Consider the following 6,088-nt stretch of genomic DNA (forward strand, 5'->3'; position numbering starts at 1 on the left):
ATACCTTAGAAAAAATGGATGTATGTGTGTGTGTGTGTGTGCGTGTATGTGTGAGCACGGATACAAATGTTCGTCGACGATTTCGGGAACACGGATCAACCGATTTGAGTAATTCAAAAAACATTCGATTCGTATTGATAAGGAGACGTGCTGATTAGTTTTTGGCGAAGGCAGGTCTATCCGTTCCGAAAATACGGGAAAAAAGTGCCAAAAACGATAACTCAGTTTTTAAGAGAACGGAGCGTCCGATTTGAATAATTCAAACATAATTTTATTTGTGTTGACAAGATGAAGATTTGATCAAATTTTCATGAAGGCAGGTCTAGCGGTTTCGGAGATCTAATGAAAAAAGTAAAAAAAAATCTATTTGGCTGTCAAAAATGATCATTAGACATATGCACATCAAATTATCAGATATTTTATAGAGATTTTAACAATAAGTATAAATTTTGTTTACATTCCTATGGGTTCCGTACCAATGTTTATCCGTTAGACGGCGACGCGGCGCTTACGCGCTTTGACCATTTGTCTCTATGCAGAATTTACAAAATATTTCAAAACAAAAAAAAAGTAATTTTTTGTCAAATTTATAGTTTCTCAAAAATATAATTTTTTCGAAGTAAAATTTTTTCAAAAATGTTAATCGTTTTTAAAAAAATAATAATTTTTGGTACGGGAAGTTCCAGCAATTTGCCTTAAGACACGATGCCATGCGCCCCACTAATTTTACCAAAACATTTACGTTTCAGGGGTTTCTGAGTATTTTGCCATACCTTAGAAAATATGGATGTATGTGTGTGTGTGTATGTGTGTGTGTGTATGTGTGTGTATGTGTGTGTGTGTGTATGTGTGTGTGTGTGTATGTGTGTGTGCGAATACAAATTTTCGTCGACGATTTTGAGAACACGGTTTTTCCGATTTACAGAAATTTTAATAATGTGTATGTGGCATTTTGTGTCAATTTTTTTGGGTTCCGTACCGAGATTTTTAATTTTAAAATTTACGTAAAACAAATGTCCTAGACATTTTCGACAATATGAAATAACCGATTTGAATAATTTTAAAAAAACATTCAATTTATATTGATAAGGTGACGTGCTGATTAGTTTTTGGCGAAGGCAGGTCTGGCTGTTCCGTAGATACGGGGCAAAAAGTGCCAAAAATGGTAACTCAGTTTTTAATAGAACGGGGCGTCCGATTTTAATAATTCAAAAAATATTTTACTTGCATTGACAAAATGAACAACTGGCCTTTTGGGAAGGCAGATCCTGCGGTTATGGACTCTCAATAAAAAAAAAGTTAAATGTTATTTGGCGGTCAAAAATGTTTATTAGACATATGTACATCAAATTATCAGATATTTTATAGAGATTTTAATATTGTGTACACATTTTGTGTAAATTAATAAAGATTTTTAATTTTGAAGTTTATTTATATGGTTCAAACAAATGTCTTAGACATTTTCGACAGTATGGAATAATCGATTTGAATGATTGAAAAAACATTCTGTTCGTACTCGATCATGAGGCGTTTTTGCAAAAAGTCTAGTCGTTTCGGAGGTATGGAGCGCAAAGGGTATAAAAATGCAGTTTTTGAGAGAACGCATCATCCGATTAGATTAATTCAAAAAACATTTTGGTTCTGTAGATGGTGTGAAAAAAATGCTCTTTTCAAATTTTCAAAAAAAAAGTTTCAAAAAATTCAAATTCTCGAAATTTTTCATAATTGTCCAAAAATATATTAAAATTTTGAAGCTTTTTTAAAAAATTTAAAGATTTCTTACAAAAATTGTAGAATATTTCGAAATTTTCAAAAAAACAAATATTTTTAAAGATTTCCTATTTTCCAAAAAAAAAAATTAAAAGAAGAAACGATTTTTTTCAAAAATTCCAAAAACATTCGAACTTCTAAAAAAGTTTCAAATTTACCAAAAAAAAATTTTTTTTAAATCCTTAAAAACTCGCTTACGTGATTAATGGACGCCCCTTTATTCAAATACCATAGTTCTAATAATATTTTCATAATTGATTTGAGAATAATCTATGTTGTCTCTTCGTCTTTTTGCATGGTCTGCATCAGTACTTTGCATCATATCGTTAATATCGTACCATTGGCATGCATTTCGCAATCACCGATCACTGATCACTGATTCGATCGCCCTGGGCACGCGAACGTCGTGTACCCGATGTTTTGTTTAAAAGATATCTTCTTATCTAGAGTGAAAATATTCGCACTCATCATCAGCTCATATTTGATAGTGTAACTCTTTGTTTATTTGCCGTGGTGAAAATATCGAAATGATTTGATAACGACGGTTTCATCATCGACAAATGGCTGGGCTGCAAAATTGATGGTGAATTTATTTAAAAACTAGTGGGGTGCATAGCATCGTGCCTTCAGGCAAGTTGCTGGAACTTCCCGTGCCAATAATTATTGTTTTTAAAAAGATTAACATTTTAAAAAAAAATTACTTTGAAAAAATTAAATTTTTGAGAAACTATAAATTTTTGTTTTTTTTATTTTTTTTTTGAAAAAAAGACTTTTTGAAAACAAATGTTTTGGTACAGAACCCATAGGAATGGAAACAAATTAATACTTATTGTTAAAATCTCTATAAAATATCTGATAATTTGATGTGCATATGTCTAATGATCATTTTTGACCGCCAAATGGCTTTTTTTTTACTTTTTTCACTAGATCTCCGGAACCGCTAGATCGGCTTTTCGTGAAAATTTAATCAGTTGTTCATCTTGTCAATACAAGTAAAATGTTTTTTGAATTATTAAAATCGAACGGCAATCGAATGTTTTTTGAATAATTGAAATCGGTTGATCCGTGTTCCCGAAATCGTCGACAAAAATTTTTATCCGCACACACACACACATCATTTTTTTCTAAGGTATGCCAGAATGTTCAGAAACCTCTGAAACTTAAAATATATAAAAATTTCATTATCGATTTTTTTGCGATTACAATAACTTACCCTACGAGAAGTTAATAAATCTTTTCATTCTAACTAATTGACTATGATAGAATTTTGCACGTTATTGAGAAGGAAAATCAGGAGCTAGAATAAATAGGGGTGTTTTAAAAAATTTGAAAGCGAGATTAGAAATATAATGATGAAATGCAATTGTAGTATACCTAAGTTATTTTCAATGTAATCGACAATAAATTACTGTTTTTATTTGTGTGATTTTTTTTTTCATTTATAAATATTCTCTGCGTTTCGAAGAAATGAAATTGAAATGTACCTTCTTCAGGAGCAATTAAAAACAATTCTTTCAAAAAAACACTTTTATGTGAAAATTGAAATAATTCGCTCTTTATTTTTGAATTATTGAAACCTATTTTTATATTCACTAAAAGCTATAATTGAACATACCTCGAGCTTTACATGCTTACAATTGGGGTGCATAGAATCTATAGTCTGAACTTGATATTTATATTATGTTCAAATAGATAAAATAATAATACGGATGTAATCTTACCTATTTATTTAAAGTACAGTACTACATTAACTGCAAATACACTTTTAGTTCTTATGTTACTATGTTATTATTTTTATAAAAATGTTGTTTAGTCGATTCAATGATTTTATTAGTATTTTGCTTATTATTTATAGTTTTAAATTTTGTTATCTTATTTATTTTTTATTAAAATGTTAGCGATTTTTTATTTTGATAACGGCGTGAGAATTATTCCATTTTGCGTTACTAGTTCGCTCCGGATCATGATTAATATGATATTTAACATTTGACACTTTGTTTAAACTAATTACATCAATAACAAATTAATTAATAAACGTCGTATCATATTTATCATTTTTACCAAATTATTTTTATTTGATACTGAAATCAAGTAAAGTATAACCAAATAACAATTATCTTCAAATTATGCACTTATGAAATTTAATCAATCAACACATTTTAACTAAAACGTAAATATTTTATAGAACGAATTTATAACCTATTTACTTTGGAAATCTATGTTTTTTTTTTCTTCTTCAAGTATATTATCATAAAAATTTATGATTTTTTTTTTCTTCTTCAAGAGGCATATGACGCACGCTTCGAAATACTGCTTCGAAAAATGTGGGTGTTTTGAGTGAAAAAACCATGAACTAGTTTTTGATTATCCAGATTTTTTCCTCAAAATTTTTCTTAATTTTTTTTTCCCCAAAATTTTTTCTACAATTTTTTTTCTCCCCAAAATTTTTTGCCCCAAAATTTCTTTCCCAAAATTTTTTTCCCAATTTTTTTTCCCCAAATTTTTTCCCCAAAACTTCTTTTCCCCAAATTTTTTTTCCCCAAAAAATTTTTTTTCCAAAAATTTTTTCCCCAACATTTTTTACCCAAAATTTTTTTCTCAAAAAGTTTTTCCCAAAATTTAATAAAATTGAATTGAGTAAAAAAAAATTTTCAGATTTTTTTTTTCTCCAAAATTTTTTTTACCGAAATAAGTTTTTCCCAAAAATGTTTCCCCAACATTTTTTACCCAAAATTTTTTTACCCAAAAATTTTGTCCGCAAATTTTTTTTCTCAAAATTTAATAAAATTGAATTGAGTGAAAATTTTTTTTTCAGAAATGTTTTCCAAAAATTTTTTCCCCAAAATTTTCTTTCTAAAATTTTTCCCCAAAATTTCTTTTCTAAATTTTTTCCCAAAATTTTTTTCCCAAAAATTTTTTTCCCCAAAAATTTTTCTCTCCAAATGCTTTTCCTTCAAATTTTTTTTCCCAACATTTTTTTACACCCAAAATTTTTTCCCAAAAAATTTTTTGTCCAAAATTTTTCCCAACAAACCAATTTTTTTTCTTCCCAAAATTTGTTTTCCCAAAAATTTTTTTCCTCAAAATTTTTTTGTCCAAAATTTTTTTCACAAAAATTTTTTCGTCGATCTCAGAGTTCAAAGTTTGAGCCGACTATATACAAGTTTTTACTGATTTTATGTGATTTTTTTCAATTGCAACGGTTACATGGCCACGGTTACATTGGCAACGAAAATTGTAAAATAACTTTACTGAAAATTTCAAGCTAGCAACGATTACCATGACATTACATTTACATTTACATTTTACATTTTTTTCAAAATTTTTTTGATTCTTTTCAAAAAAGATCTTTTTTGGGCCAAAATTTTTTTTCCCAAAAATTTTTTTGTCCAAAATTTTTTTGTCCAAAAATTTTTGGCCCAAATTTTTTTTCGTCCAAAATTTTTTTATCTAAATTTTTTGGCCCAACATTTTTTGATCAAAATTTTTTTTGACCCAAAATTTTTTTGACCAAAATTTTTTTGACTAAAATTTTTTGGGCCAAAATTTTTTTGACCAAAATTTTTGGCCCAAACTTTTTTGACAAAAATTTTTTTGGCCAAAATTTTTTTTCCGAAAATTTTTTGGGCCAAAATTTTTTTGACCAAATTTTTTTTGACCAAAAATTTTTTGACCAAATTTTTTTTGACCAAAAATTTTTGACCAAAATTCTTGGGGCCAAAATTTTTTGGTCAAAAAAAATTTGGCCCAAAAATTTTTAGTCAAAAAAATTTTGGTCAAAAAATTTTGGCCAAAAAAAATTTGGTCAAAAAATTTTGCCCAAAAAATTTTAGTCAAAAAATTTTTGTCAAAAAAATTTTTGGTCAAAAAATTTTGATCAAAAAATGTTGGGGCCAAAAAATTTTAGAAAAAAAATTTTGGGCCAAAAATTTTGGTCAAAAATTTTTGGTCAAAAAACTTTTGGTCAAAAAAAATTTGGCCCAAATTTTGTCAAATAAAATTTGGGCCAAAAATTTTTGGTCAAAAAAATTTGGCCCAAAAAATTTCGGTCAAAAAATTTTTGGTCAAAAAAAATTTGGTCAAAAAATTTTGGCCCAAAAAATTTTTCAAAAAAATTTTCGGAAAAAAAAATTTTGACCCAAAAAATTTTTGTCAAAAAAATTTGGCCCAAAAAATTTTGGTCAAAAAATTTTGGTCAAAAAAAGTTTGGGCCAAAAATTTTGAATCAAAAAATGTTGGTTCAAAAAATTTTAGTCAAAAAAATTTTGGTCAAAAAATTTGGTCAAAAAAATTCTGGCCCAAAAAATTTTGGTCAAAA

Source organism: Ctenocephalides felis, unplaced genomic scaffold (genome assembly GCF_003426905.1).
Source record: "Ctenocephalides felis isolate EL2017-DRISC unplaced genomic scaffold, ASM342690v1 CF-g0.4_SCAFFOLD_01886, whole genome shotgun sequence".
Taxonomy (NCBI): domain Eukaryota; kingdom Metazoa; phylum Arthropoda; class Insecta; order Siphonaptera; family Pulicidae; genus Ctenocephalides; species Ctenocephalides felis.